Genomic DNA, 15232 nt, shown 5'->3' with positions numbered 1-15232 from the left:
CCAGCCTCGCCCTCGCCACCGTACCACGCATCCAAAGAGCCACCGCCGGAGGCAGATCCTTCTCCTACCTGGCGGCCAAGACTTGGAACTCCCTCCCCATCCACCTTCGGCTGACCCAGGACCACCTCGCCTTCAGGAGACAACTCAAGACCTGGCTGTTCGAGCAGTAGCGGACCCCTTCCCCCAAGCGCCTTGAGACCCTTCCGGGTGAGTAGCGCACTATACAAATGTTGTGATTGATTGATTGATTGATATAAGACGTCACTAAGAACTGGCAGTTCTTTCAGGACTCCAGGAGTTCTTAGGACAAATCAAAACAGAAGCAGGGGGAATTCCCGGGCTCCTGGAGGCTTGGTTTGTTTAAGAACGCGTTGTGCTTTCTAGGAGTCTATGGGAGTAGCCTTGCCGTATTTGGACTGCATTGGCTATGACTTAATATGGATATGATTCTTAGGCCTTTATAAGGATATGATTTGTTATAATCACATAAGGGCATAAATCGGGAATGTCTTAATTAGGGTCCTAGATACATTCACAACACCCACCCCACGTATAATGTCCATCATTACTAAATACTAAGCAATACTAAACATATACCGATGCATGTGTTTTCCAGCCCACCCCAAAATACATAGTTAGCATTTGAAATGGTATATACACGAAAAATGAGTATAATACTTTATGCTTTCAGTAAGCAGTGGTGTCATTCAGATAATGCAAATTTTGTGCATTTAGAATGTTGACTGAATGAATCACGAAATTTACATTTATGAAATGGCTCTTAATACAGAGGAGAAGGTCGAGACCATTTCATCACATATTCATACAAGACTGTACATTCGCTAGAGGCTAAGTCAAAATATTGTCTCTAGAGATTTTGAATTTAGAAATCTTTTTCTCTAAGAATAGTTCTACTTTAAGCAGAGTATCATGTGCCAAAAAAAGGTAAATATTTTGGGAACTAGGGAAAAATAATGTTGTTTCTGGAAGAAAAAAAAAATAGTTCCAATGTTTTTTAGAAGTTCTGTTTATCAAAACTGAAGGCTGAATTCAGAGTTCAAGAAACGCTGTGTGCTCGCTATTTCAAAAGTTCTTCTCGTTGTTAGGAGAGAACATTAATTCAGATAGGCTGGTAAAAAATGTGTCTACAACAGTAGGTGAAAGTTGAGCCAGGTCCGAAAAAGTAGAAATAGTGCATATGTGCGAAGCATTGCCATCATCGGTGTTCAGATCAGCAATGGTCACGGAAGGTTGTACCTGTGTGCCGCTTTCATCTCGTACCTCACCGCCACCTAATCATAATGGTGAGGTCTCAACAAATGCCGTCATCAGAATGGGTAGCCGCTGGGGACAACACGCTGCATGAGCCGTTACCGAACCAAGCAAAGTATCGACATCCATAGGTACTGCTGATGGAAGTGTGAGACAGACGTCTAACACGCATTCTTCTCCGCATAGCAGGCATCGTAGAACAGGTAAGATGCAATCTTGCCAGATTGGTCTGAATGAAAGAAACCAGGTAGTATTCAGATCTCTTAGCCGAGCCAAGCCGAGGACTTTAGTGATCCGTTCTCGGTATTGAATTACTAGGATTGTGTCTTCCATTGTAGCCCGAGTTTTGTCTGTGACTTGACTTGCCATATTGGAGCAGAAGGAACAAAAATAAGATTCCTGCTACGAGTCCCAAGATGAGAGGCAGGCCGCCGAACACAGAATGCACGAAATTCGGGAAGATGCCAAAAGCTGCTTCAAAGGTTGCTAGCAGTCCCGAAAAAATTGTCTTAAATACATGTGTGATGCCACTGGTATCTGACATGTTTAAGATTTGACTGAACATTTCTACGAAATGTACGGGGCAATTTGTTGATAATAATGCATGTATCTCTGCTGCTGTCCTTGCAACTTGCAGATCATACGTTTCTCTAGATGAGGTTAAAGGCACAGTTGTTTGTAAAAGAATAGACTTCATTTTGCTTGCTTAAAGTATCAATTCGAATAGAAGAGATATTCAAAGAAGGCCATATTGCCGCCTCCATGTCTGGTTTGCTGTTTGGATACAATACTTGCATACAACAAGTGACCATGAAAGTAACGCTCACGAGATGGTCTTTTCCTGGCACCATGCCACAACAGCTGTGGTCACTTATTAGAACGTAGCTGCCGTTGGAAAGCTGTCTGAAAAAAAGGCTCTATCTGTGTTGCAGGGGTGCCGTGCAGGTGACATGAAAGGTTGTTTGATGAACCTTCTCAGGCTCCATGCAAGTTAATTCCTTGACACAGAAGTGTACCACTTAGTGATTTTTTACAGTTGTTACCTCTAAGAAATACCTCTTTCTTGTCCCCACTCCAACTTCTATGTGTATAAGGCAAATTCCAGGTTGACTTGATGTATCTTTTACCCAACCTTTCATACAGGCCAGCTGGTATATACTTTTGGCAGTATTGAAACTGAAAAGTTGTTATCGGGATTGTAATGGTGCCATGAATTATCCACTCAATGACCGGTCGTTCTGACATTGTCAATGGTAATTTTTCGAGTTTTTCAATGCTCAGAACCGTATAGTCTGCCCCTCTTTGTGCCAAAGAGATTTGTCTATCAGTAAGGTTATAGATAGAAAATAATGACGTTGTGTTGATTAGACGCCATGGCACGTTGCCTGAACGCAAATTTTGTAACGTCCAGCCTAACTGTACAATAGAACGTAATTGGGATTGGCCATGTTGTAACATTAGCCTATCCTGTTCTATTATATCAATAGCAGATGATACAATGCTTTCCAGTGAATACATTCTGGAGGACAGAGTCGTTAACCCATTGTCCACTACAGAAAGTGATTTTTCCGATTAATACGATCAATTTCTCGTATTTTTTCCGCAGTTTCAATTTGTGTTATTTTCCAAGCTTCATTATAAGCTGCTTATATACCGGCATATATGAAACATTTTTGACGCTGTTTGCGAGGTCCCAGTAAGAAATCTCGCAAGTCAGCACCTTCTTTAAGTAAAGTCAAGTGTTGCTTAATTTCGGGTAGTGTGGATTTCTGTAGCCATTCGAGACATAGTTTTCCTACACTTTTTGTTGTAATTAACCCTGGATATTGTCTCTCGGAATATCTTGGGTCTGGCCTATTCTGTTTGAACCCCTGTACTTTGTTCAGGAATCTATTTTGACAGTTATTAGTGTCTGTGGGCCAGATCAACCATTTGTTCCAAACAGGATTTATTCTATTCTGTTTTAAAATATAGGACACGTCTAACCCCTCATCTGTAGTGTTATTTCTATCAGGCATAGGCTTTGGTATAGACGGGTTGTTCAAATCTTTTATCTTGGCTAGACCAAGACAGGTTGTTTGTTGAATGGTGTCCTTCAGGAACATTATTTGTTCTGGGATGATGCAGGCTCTGAATAATGATTCTAAACCCTGTACCTGCCAGTCTTTTGTACCCCAGACAGTTTTTTTTTTGTAAAAGAACCCCAGACAGTTTTTGTCTCAATGTTGTTTTTCCAAAATTCAAAACCAAATGTTGACATTTTTTCATAAAATGTTTCAGAATAAATCAGTTTAGTGTTTGTCAACATGTTTTTCATTCCTGTCTTATTCATAATGTTAAAATAAAACGTTTCTGGATCAGTGATATTAAACCCTGAGAAGTATGGGAATTTCTCATAAAATGTTTTCGAACTGCCTTTTGGCGGAGTTGGACAATGTTCCCATTGATTATAACTGAAAACATTTCTAGGATTAGCAGATTTATGCAAATAATGATTCCCAAAATGATTAAAGCAATACATTTCTTCATAATTTGATGAACCTTGTAAATAATCATGTTCTGTAAATGTTGATGACATTTCTAAATCTGACATCATATTATTAATATTTTCAAAGCCCCAATCATCAGAGAAAGTAGTAGGTGCTACAAAGTCACTTAAAGAAATCTTGAACTGATGTGGATATTTCAAGAGTTCAACCGGGCCATAGATTTCGTAATCAGTATTGTCCCATGCTACACCACCAGGTATAGGAATGGCTGTGATGTTCACTGATGAAGATCTGTGAGGTTTTAGAACCAGTTGATGTTCTGACTTGCTGTGTCCATTGTACTGTATTTTCCATCAATCATTCTTCCCAAGCTTAAAACTAAGATGAGCCAGAGCAGGAGGAAAAGTACACCTAACACAATCCACAGTTCAATCCATGGTGAATTCAAATATGTTTCTCAAAGTTGATGAAAGAGTTCTGTAATTTTGTCTTTGAAAGTTTAGTTTGCTGGCTTGTCTTCATGTTCACTTGGATCATCAGAAAAGTCATCAAAATTGATGAAATAGCCAGATGCAGTTCTGTCAATTGTTGGAATTATTTCCGGATTAATCTTTGGATTTGCTTCTTCCTTTATCATATTAGTATAGTCAGAGGCTACCCCGTTGTAGAAAGGTGTTTCTTGACGAACTGTTGCAATTTGGGTTTCAAGAGGCACAAGTTCCATGGCTTTGTTGCATAGTCCTTTTTTATTCACTGCAGGTTTATCAAATGTGATTAGTCTCTCAGTTTGAACCTCTTGGATTGTAGCAAGGTTTGGTCTTCTGCTACATCTTGGGAGTCCACTGGGCCTACTACTTATTATTGGCCACATGGTTGTGGTTTTACCAGGTCGATTGATATAACTTGATTCTCCTTTTTACCAGCAAAGCGGCGGTAGTACTACTGATCTTGTTCCGCTGATAGCTAAGACAGGTACTGCTTTTCTGTAAGAAGGCCCAAATTCCTTCTTCACCATGATCTTCTCTCTGACCAGATCCCCAATATTTGGAATCCAGACAGATCTTGCTGGGACCGGTGGTTTTTCTTCAGTGGCCGTTGACTTTAGCTTTGGGTTACTTAGACTTCTTCTTGTTTCATTCAAGTCCTATAAAACAGCCAAACAATCTTTGATATCAAAAGCTTTTTGTTCCACCACTGAAGTCTAACAATCGAGGTCTTCGATTATCATTCTTGTACCAAACAAAAGTTCATACGGAGTGATTCCACCCAGAGAATTTCTTGGCAGATTGTTAAGACTACGTTGGACACTTATTAGATGTTTGACCCACCCATCACCCGAACCTACTACCCTCGCTGTTATAGATTGCTTTATGTCACAGTTTTTTCTCTTCAGAGTACCGCAATGCAATGCCCATGCGGGCCATGGCCTTCTTGTAAGCTCGAGAGCTAAACGCCGGACCATGGTCAGAATGTAGCATGCCAATTGCGTATGTGCCGATAAGGACTCGCACATCTTTTATAACAGTTCTGGTGTCAGCAGAGCGCTGGGGCCACATCCAAATGAATCTCGTCTTAATATTTATGGGACTGCATTTGTCCAGTTGGACGCCTGCGTGTAGATAGTCTAATGCTGTCTAATAGAGGTGTCTGGGCTGGTCTTACTGTGCTAGAGTCTGATATCTGGTCCGGTTCATAACTGCGATCTCTATTGCAGTCTTGACAATCCATTGTAAAGTTATAAATTTGCACGCTGATTCCCGGCCACCAGTATTTTGATTGCAATTCTGTTAGAGATTTCAGGATCTCTTGGTGCCTCAGACCCATTCCCATGTATGCTTCTTGTATCAAGAAGATTCTCCGGTTCGTGTTTGGAATTACTCTATCCCCCACTCAAGGGATTTGAGCAAACGGAAACGGAGTTCGCATCAATTATGTATGTATTTCCTAGTGGATAGTTTAGAGGTAACGCTGCATAATTGCCTTCCATTGAGGCTTTTACTGGAAGTAGCGTTTCACCATCTATTTGTTTTTTAGAACGCTTCTTTGTAGCTACGGAAGATGGTTGACCAGCTGCTGCCGTGGCTCTGTTAGTCAATGAATTCCCTGCAACGTGAATGCCATCACGTTGAAGACTCTGCATATGTATCACGTGAGTCTTTTGTAGTTCTTTCTGCAAAAGAACTTCCTGTTCCCAAAGCTTTTTATGTTTTATTGTGCAACCTCTTTCATCTTTGTAACCATTTTTTATCCAGGTCTGCATGGAATTATTATAAGATTCGACGCAGTAATGCGAATCGCACACTATTAGTGTGGGGAATTCACGATCTGCATTTTCAAGCGCCATCTTAAAAGTTCGTAGTTTCCAAGCGATTCAGTTTTAGTGACCATTGGTCTGAATTAACCTAAGCATCAGCGACCTTTAACAATCGCACATGCTGAATTGTAAACTTTTTTATCCACAACGTAGTGTTGTGCAAATCTATCTGCGTAGATTACACAGGTGTATTGTGCCAGAGGTAAAATTTCGACCGACAGAGGACATTCTCGTTCGTATTCTAGATGTTCTAGCTTTTTCATTCTGGAATCAAATACGTGTATCACGTCAGTTGTATCAAGAGAATTAACCCATTGTATCCATTTTGGATCTAATTCCATAGCATTTGGAATGCTCGGTCTTGTTACTGCTTCAAGGGCTGATACTGCTGTTAAAACAGATATCCTCTTCCCATGAGCTAGGGCTTTTTCTTTTGCTACAGCCGTTTGAACCACAGTTAGAATTTTTTCAGTAGAACTGAATTTCATTTCAGCTTGTGTGTACAAGTGTGATTTGTAAGCTATTGGTATTGTTTCTCCCTCATTAGAGGTCAGGTATGTAAATCCACATCTTCCTGGGATGACTCGGATTACAAGGTTGCGTTCGTTTGCGCGTGTTTGCAGTTTTGTTGTAGTTAACATGTCTGTTTGTAATGATCGTAAAATTTCTGTGTGTTTCTGAGTCCAATTAATTGGTTTGAAATCAGATTTTATTAATTCGTAGTGTGGTTGAACCCTCTCTGCATAATTTAGAATGTAAGTTCTTCCGAAGTTCAGGAAACCTAGAATTGATTGTAAGTTTTTCAGCGTTTTTGGAGCTTGGAGTACTACACACTTCTCTAAGAAGTTGTCAGCTAGGCTTTTGCCCTGACTTGATAATTCATATCCTAAAAATAGGACAACCTGGTGGGCAATTCGTGACTTTTTAAAGTTAAATTTGTACCCTTCAGATGCGAACCCAAGTATGATGGTGTTCACTCTTTTCAAATGTGTCTCCAGGTCATTGTCTGTAAGATAGATGTCATCGACATAAGATAATGTCTCATCATCATATATTTGTAGTAACTCTGTTACCCTGGCTGAAAATAATCCTGGGCTATTCTTGAATCCCTGTGGGAGACAACAAAATTGCTTTTGGGCCCCCATGCTGGAGAAAGCGCTCAAATACCTGCTTTCTGGTGCAATGTTTTGACAGAAAAAAACATTTGAAATATCTAATGTCGTTTTATATTTTTTGCGCACAATATTATTCATTAGTGCTGCACTGTGTGAGTTTTGTACTGCAAATGTTTTGCAACAAGAGTTTAGGTGTCTGTAGTCCAAAACTAGATGATGTGAATCGTCTGGCGAGACAGGAAAAAAAGGATTGTTCATTTGTGAGGTGCATGTTTCAATCACCCCTTGGTACTCAAGTTGATCTAAGATCTCCCTGACTTGTATTTTAGCTACTTGCTTAACAGGATACTGCCTCTGTGCAGTAGGTTGATTTTTTAACTGGATTTTATGGTGAGGAGAATTCTCATCCCATCCTACATGATTTTTATATAATGCAGGGGCTTGGGCCACTGCCCATTTTAACTGGATTTTATGGTGAGGAGAATTCTCATCCCATCCTACATGATTTTTATATAATGCAGGGGCTTGGGCCACTGCCCATTTTCTTGCATATGTGTATTTTGTATGAATTGGAGTGTGATTTGAGAAGGCAGGCGTAATCATTTCTTCGCCATCTGGGCACTCCCTAACAAACTCTGGTGGCCAATCTTTCTCTGCTAGAAGGATATCATAGCTTTTAGATAGGTTCTCCCAGAAGAGACCTTTTGTTTTCCTAGTTTTGTCCCCTCTATAGGTAATTTTATTTCATATAGTTTATGGGGCACGCTAACTCTGGTGTCCGCAGTTTCCACTTGAATGTATTCATTCGTGTCCACTGTCTCCAGAAGATTCATCAGGATCTTGCGAGCTATGGTCACTTCTGCTGCTCTGTCTAGCATTGTTTTGGCCCACTCTCCGTTCTTGAGTTGTGTCCTCAGGATCCTTGACATGTTTTATTTTAATACTGGCTACCTTCTTTTTGGGAAATTGTAATTTTTTACTTTGATGAGCAGGTTCTTTGTCTTTGAAATTAACGCGCTCTTCTTTATGTTCTGACCGTCCTCTTCTTTCCGATTTCTGTGAGGAAGTCTGAAAAGATCAAGAGGGACGTGTATCAATATCTTGATATCTGTCAGGTTTTCTCAAATTATTCCTATTTCTAAGGGTATATCTTTTTTCAGAGGGCTCCCGTTCTGGAGACTTGCCCCCCCTTTCTGGAGATCTATCTCTTTGTTGGGGAAACCTTCCTCTGGTCTGGAAATGTTTTTTCGGTGAATGGTCTGTTTATTACCCTCCCACTTCTTCTTTCGGGAATTGATATTATTTTTAATGAAAGTCTTTTCAGGATTTTCTGTTAGTTGTGGTTTTAGTGGTTTCCCACCCAAACTGTCTCTACCTAATTTTTCATAGGATTTTTCAATTATTCTGGTAAATTCAAAATCTTGTTCTGCTATATCTGTTTCTTTTCATTTCTGGCGGATTGCCACAGATGCTGCCTCTCCTTTTATGTTGGCTAGTAGTATAGCCAAGACTTGCTTAAAGTCTTTCAGTAATTTCATACCTAGATTTAAAGCAGGCTCTGGACGGTATTCATTTTGAATCTGTCTTAGCACATCTGGTATAACCGCCATAGACGGAACACCATGTGTTTTGTGTAGATTGAGGCAAAGACTGTTCTCCAAGTGCCACAATCCTCCAGATGTGGTGCAATCCCCATTGGTAGGCAGATGGTCAGAATTCTGTGTTTTTCGTTAGGGGTAGTATCAGGAAATACTACCTCTATTTGAGTAATTTTTTGAGCTAACCAGAACGGAATTTGTTCCCGTTTTGCGGGTAATTTACCAATGACTGATTGTATTGTCTGTGGTGTAATTTTATTAGTGTTCCCCTGGTGAGGGGTGTGCTGTAGAATTTTTATAGCAGGTTGGGCTGTTGAAGTCCGCATGACATATTGTACCAATTGTCTTTGTATTTTAATTAATTGTTTTAGTTGAACTAATAGTTCTCTGTCTGACATTTCTTCAATGTCAGGATGTGGTGTATAGGTGGCTAGAATGGGCCATGTGGCTCCTGGTCTACCTAGTGGACCAAGCCTGCCAGATCGGCTCAGGCCACTCAAGGTTTCAATTTCTTTTTTTTCATATGCTGCTACTGCCACTGTGTACCACCATTACCACCACAACGATACCATTTCATCCACCCAGGATTGCCAACCTTCATCGCCAGTTGCCATGCAGCCAGCCCTGTGCCTAGCCCTAGGCCTATTCTCAAACAGGAATCCAGGTAAGATAAGCATTTGGGGGGGAGGAAGAATAATGGAGTAGGAAGAGAGAGGAGAGACTGACGGTAGTAACTACTAAAGTAGTAAGACAATTGAATTCACTAACTCTGCGAGTGGCACTTACTTTTGTAAACATTTGAGCGATTACTTAGACAATTTGAATCAAGCAGCCAGTTAAGTTTCAGGAAAACAAACGAACAGTTAACCCCCCGCCTCCCCCGCAAAACAGTAAAAAAGCGTATGCAATGTTTAAGTTGAAAGTAAATAATTATTTAAATCCATAACAAAAATAAACTATCCCCCAAGACCCGACTCACCCCGCTCCCTAACCCCAAAGAATGTCCGTGAAAAAGTCCGTGAAAAAGTCCCAGAGTCCAAGAAAAAACCCAACTCCCAATTCCCACCCCCCCAAAAGTCTTTAAAAAAAAGGACAAGGGACAGTCTCTCCTCCTCTACTGCCGCCGGCGGTGTCCTTTGGCCAGGTGGGCCCGTTGCTCCCCACAGAGGTTCTTCTTGAGCAGGCTCTTCATTCTCTCCATCTCCTGCTGAAGGTTGGACACCCTGAGGGTTAGGTGGTGGATGCGGGCCTTACACCAGCTGTGGGGGGCAGCTGATTTTTTGGCTGCTTGGCAGTGGCGGGTGGCTGCGGTACCACGGCTCCGTACCGCTGGAGGCTTGTGCTGACTGGCTGACCCAGGGAGCGCAGAGAAGGATGCAGCTGTCACAGTGGATGTTGTGGTGGACTGCGACTGCGTGTCCTCCTCCTCCTGGGCCACCAGCCGCCAATATTTGGCGACAATCGCCTCCAGCTTTCTTTGCCGGGCCCGTCTTGCCAGCTCCTTCCGTGTCAGTTTGGAAGGAGCATCTATATGAAGAAAGAAAGACATACTGTAACCAATGCTCTTCAAGATTAACACAAAATAATTCAGCAGAAAGTTGTGTCACAGTAGAACTAACAACTTGCAAGCACAGTACATAACATTTGTGGCCTGTATCTATCTAGCCTCCCACTTCGTCAGCCTCCGCTCTAACATTAGTGGGAGTTTCAGGAATCAATTTTACGAGCACTATATGGACTCACTACATTAGAGTCGACTATGACAGTACACCAGTCTTATTCTTCTTCTTCTCTCTTGTTTAGCGAAATTGGTAGGTAAACTTCTGGAAGCCGGCATAATGCCAGCGCAGTCAACTTGCACCTGAGAAAAACAGACGCAAGCCATGATTACACAGGCTTGTGTTACTGTACCAGTCCAGTACATGCAGGTGGTGAAGCTCTTACTTTTCTATTACGGGTGGCACTGAGAATACTCTGTTACAAGGGGCTACTGCTTAATTAATTTAACTTTCACCCTACAGTGCCAATGACTACTAGAAAAGGAAAATGAAGAAGATAAATAATATGATTATCTATCCCTTCACAGGATATTTGCTTACATATGGGATGACTTTAGGTGCTTTGTTTTTTATTGAGTGAACACTGATAGGCCACACATGAATGACAGAGTTGTACTAAAATTATTAACAGAGGTAGTGAGTATCACCCGTAAAAGCCGGATATATGCTGTGCTTGCAATACAAACTACTGCTACTATTCATGGTAGTATTCGGAAAAATTACAACTTCTTTTCCTTGCCTTTGCTACACTGGAACGGATATGCGGTTGCGGTGTTACATGCTCTTCAAAGTAACACTTACTTCATCCTGTGACAGTCTACTCCGTCTACATACACATATGCTATCTATGAGTCAGATAGTACCATGATCCAGGCATCCATCCATTCAAACTAAATGTCAATTACGGAACAGGACACAAAGATTCCTGGTCAATCATTCTACCTCAACTCCATGTCCTAACACAATAGGAGTCCCACAAGGATCGACACTTTCTCCAGACCTGTTTAACCTATATGTTGAACCACTGACAGAAATTCTCCGCGAATCACAGATATCCTACCACATGTACGCGGATGATACGCAAATTTACATAAAGGTAGTCTCCATTGAAGACATTGATCGGATGAACAAGTCTTTAGGAAGAGCGCTGCAATGGTTATCCACCAACCACCTGAAGTTGAATGCTCACAAAACAGAGTTCCTACTAATTTCGCCACCAAGGTGCCAGTCGGGAATAAGGGCATGGACCAAACTATTGACTGCACTAAACTGCACCCCAACTCTAGTAGAATCAGCTAAATCGCTTGGAATCATCCTAGACGAGAACCTCAACATGAAAGTTCACATTAATGCAATGGCTAAAAGTGCCCGCTTCCACCTTAACTACTTAAGGAAAATGAAACCCTACATCTCTGAAATTGATCTAAAGTTAGCTATCCAATCTCTTGTTATTTCTAGGATTGAATACGGCTGCTCCACCTTAGCAGGTCTACCAAAAATGTCAGCAGCTCCACTGAAAGCCTGCCTCAATGCAGCGGCAAGACTGATCACAGGATCAAGGAAATTTGATCATATCTCTCCTCACCTGAAAGCATTAAATTGGCTACCTTATGAAGCCAGAATCCAAATGAAGTTAGCATGTATAACTCACAAAGCGCTTCACTTCAACACTCCTAGATATCTAGCCAAGAAAATTAAGATATCTGGAGGTGACAGACCAGCTCGGAGTGCCGTTGGTCTATTATTGCGGCCAGCCAGATTCCGAAAGAAAAAGACTTACGACAGAGCATTCTCTGGAGCGGCCCCTAGAATCTGGAACTCTCTTCCTCCAAGCATCAGGAAAATTTGCAATATTGCATCATTTAAACGGGAAGTGAAGAGCTTCATGATGAGCAAATACCTTGCTTAAATAAGCTGTCCCGACCTTGAGCTGCTCTCAGAAGAAGAAGCTCCAACTGGAACAATATCAAAGCTATTTGGTGACTCAAGACTTGAGATTTATATAAGATGCAGAGATACTCTTACCTAATGACCTGAAGGGCAATGGGATAATATATCTTAACTGGGTATATGGCATATGATATAAGTTTAGCCTTACCCCACATCTCAATACGAATTGCATGGTACCGGTGCTTCGCATATATACTAGTCCCTCATATTCATATCCACACTATCTACCTCATAACGGCTATGTTGTTAGAAAAGGTTAACACTTGTTAAGCCAAAACTTTAACATCGCCTACCTAGGGATATGGGCATTTGATATAAGCTTAGCCTTATCACACTTATTAATGCGATTTGCACATGTGTTTTGTTTTGCATATATACTGTTCACATAATTGTATTCACTCTATTATATACCTCATATCTGTTTGTTTCCTATAATGTCAACATTTGTGTTGGTTATTTTATTCTGATGTTAAGCGCTCTGATACCCACGGGTCTTGTTCGCGCTATATAAAACTCTACAATAAATAAATAAATAAATAAATAATCATTCTTCTTAATGTCTCAACTGGACAAACCTTAGTTTTTCTCACGGAAAAAAAACATTTTCATTTTATTTTGGAAACCGCAAGCCATGCATCTGTGCTTGACTTGCATTTGAATTTGAACCAAATAATATATTGCGCGCACATACAGTTTCTGTTTCATCCACCCAGGCAGTCCTCTTCCCTTTCTCCTTCCACCCATCCTTGCTTCATCCTTCAACCGGCAATGCATCATATTCCCAGCCACCTCGGGCAGCATTCAAAAATACGTATCATTCTTTGCCAGTCATCATTACTTTTTAACTTGCTCGTCCTTCCACACTTACTTACACCCTTCTTTCCCTTTTCGTTCATCCCATCCATCAAGTTCATCTCTGATCTGACTTGGCTTCTCGATAAAACTTTCACAGCTGAGTTGAAGTCAATTTAGAGGAAGCTACTACCTGGTTGATAAAAACGTAGTTCTAAATTTGTAAGTCTTCTTAACAGTAAAGTATACTTGTACTGTACAACATATACACCAGTGCAGAGAGCACACTCTGCAGTCTGCAATCTCAATAAGTAAGGAATATAATAGCTTACCACTGCCCGCCACTCCCGTGGCGTCCCCCACAGCAGTTCCCGCTAGTTGTTGCACCGCCTCCGCCCCAGGAGTGTCCACCTCCACGCTGGCCCCGGCACCGGTGGATGGCTGTGCCGATGTTCCGCCTAGAAAATACATTTCAGATTTTTAGATGCCATATACACCACTCCCTAGTATTTTGTCTAGGAATTAAAAAATGTTACTACGACTACACAAACAAATTTAATAATTTGCGACTCTCTAGTCTAAACTACTAATTGCCCTTTTTTCAGGGAAGGTTTTTTTTAGTTATGCTTAGCCGTAACATGTCTTGCTACACTTTTTGGCACAACTGATGAATGCTTGCTTTTTAACATGCACCATTTTTCTCATAACAGACAGAAGCTTCCCTTCTAAGAACAAAAGCAAGATCAGATCATCATCACTTAGACGGAGTCAGCAACAATTCAGCACCACAAAGAAGACTTGAAGTTCCAACCTGGTGAGGGCTCGACCACAATTAATGTGCGAAATCACTAAGCACTTTTCAATTTTCAATCCACCGTTTATGTTGTATGCTGAACTTGATTTTAATAAATGTTTTTACTTTTAATAAAGCTTTAAAACTTACATAGACTCTGTGGTTTTTGGTCATGAGTGAGTGAGCGAAAGGGTTTGCAATTTGCAAAAATGAGTCCGTGGCTCTGATAGGTCAGGACTCTGACTCCGTAGTCTTATGTCCTGGGTTGTATAATCATTGGGGATCAATCATTGATGAATTCAGGAGCTATAACTCTGACAAACTAGCTAGTCAGTAAGAAGATTGGGGGTTTAAATTCTGTTATGACATAGGTATGTGGAAAGTCTAACTGCTCTTCTAATCAAGGGTGGGGGGGATGGAATGTGGATCCATTCACTTTCCAAGTTAGCATATAATAATCAAAAGGGGGAATGGATCACTTGTCCTGCTCAACCTTAGGTATGCAGGAAGGAATGAGGATGTCCCAGTGAAAAAAGACCCTCATGCACGTGATGGGTATGGTGGTATACGAAGCGGTATATCTTGGTTCTCCGCTTTTGGATCACGTGTGTGCATAATCATTAGGTCTATTTTAGGTTATGCAGCCTCCACCAGGAGGTTCTTACCCAAGGTTGACGCAGTAGTGAGCCAGTGATAAGTGTTCTGTTAAAAAGACACAAAAGGCCAGGAATTCCAATTCTTTATTATATCTGGTTTTGGGTCTGGTAAACTCTATGGTAGTGCATCTTATGGACAGAGTTACGAGTATTAGATGCACTTAAGAGTGATAAAAAAGTTGGGGGGTTGTGGGGGGTATTTTTTAAAAAAAGGTTGACATGTTTCTGCCTCAATATGCCTGGGTTTAGGACTTACGGGCATTCATCAGGACCATTGGTGAAAAAACGTGAGAAAGTATAACTAAAGTGCTCAAAGGTGAAAGAAAAAGGTTTTGACCAGTTTCTCTAGACTGGAGGTCTTAAGGTACCTGTAATGAGTAAACACATGGTTTGCGGCATACATACAGGGAAGGGGGGTCAGGAGGGACACACACACCAAGCAGAACACTGCTGCATATATCTATCCATTGGTAGATTCATAAACAACTAAAAAATGGCAATACTGGTTAACAATCATGGCAATGTCAACTCTCTCTCTTTCTCTCCAAACTCATGCAACGGATATTTAGCGTGCTAATCGACAGTGGGTTCATCATATTCAGTGTCGATTTAAAACGCTGATCCTGTCTATGGCTATAATAGAAAGGTGATTATGGTGAGCCATACGGAGGTGCTGGTGTTCAGCGGTCGCGGT

Source organism: Lissotriton vulgaris, chromosome 9, assembly GCF_964263255.1.
Source record: "Lissotriton vulgaris chromosome 9, aLisVul1.2, whole genome shotgun sequence".
Lineage (NCBI taxonomy): Eukaryota > Metazoa > Chordata > Amphibia > Caudata > Salamandridae > Lissotriton > Lissotriton vulgaris.
This window is presented reverse-complemented; position numbering follows the sequence as displayed.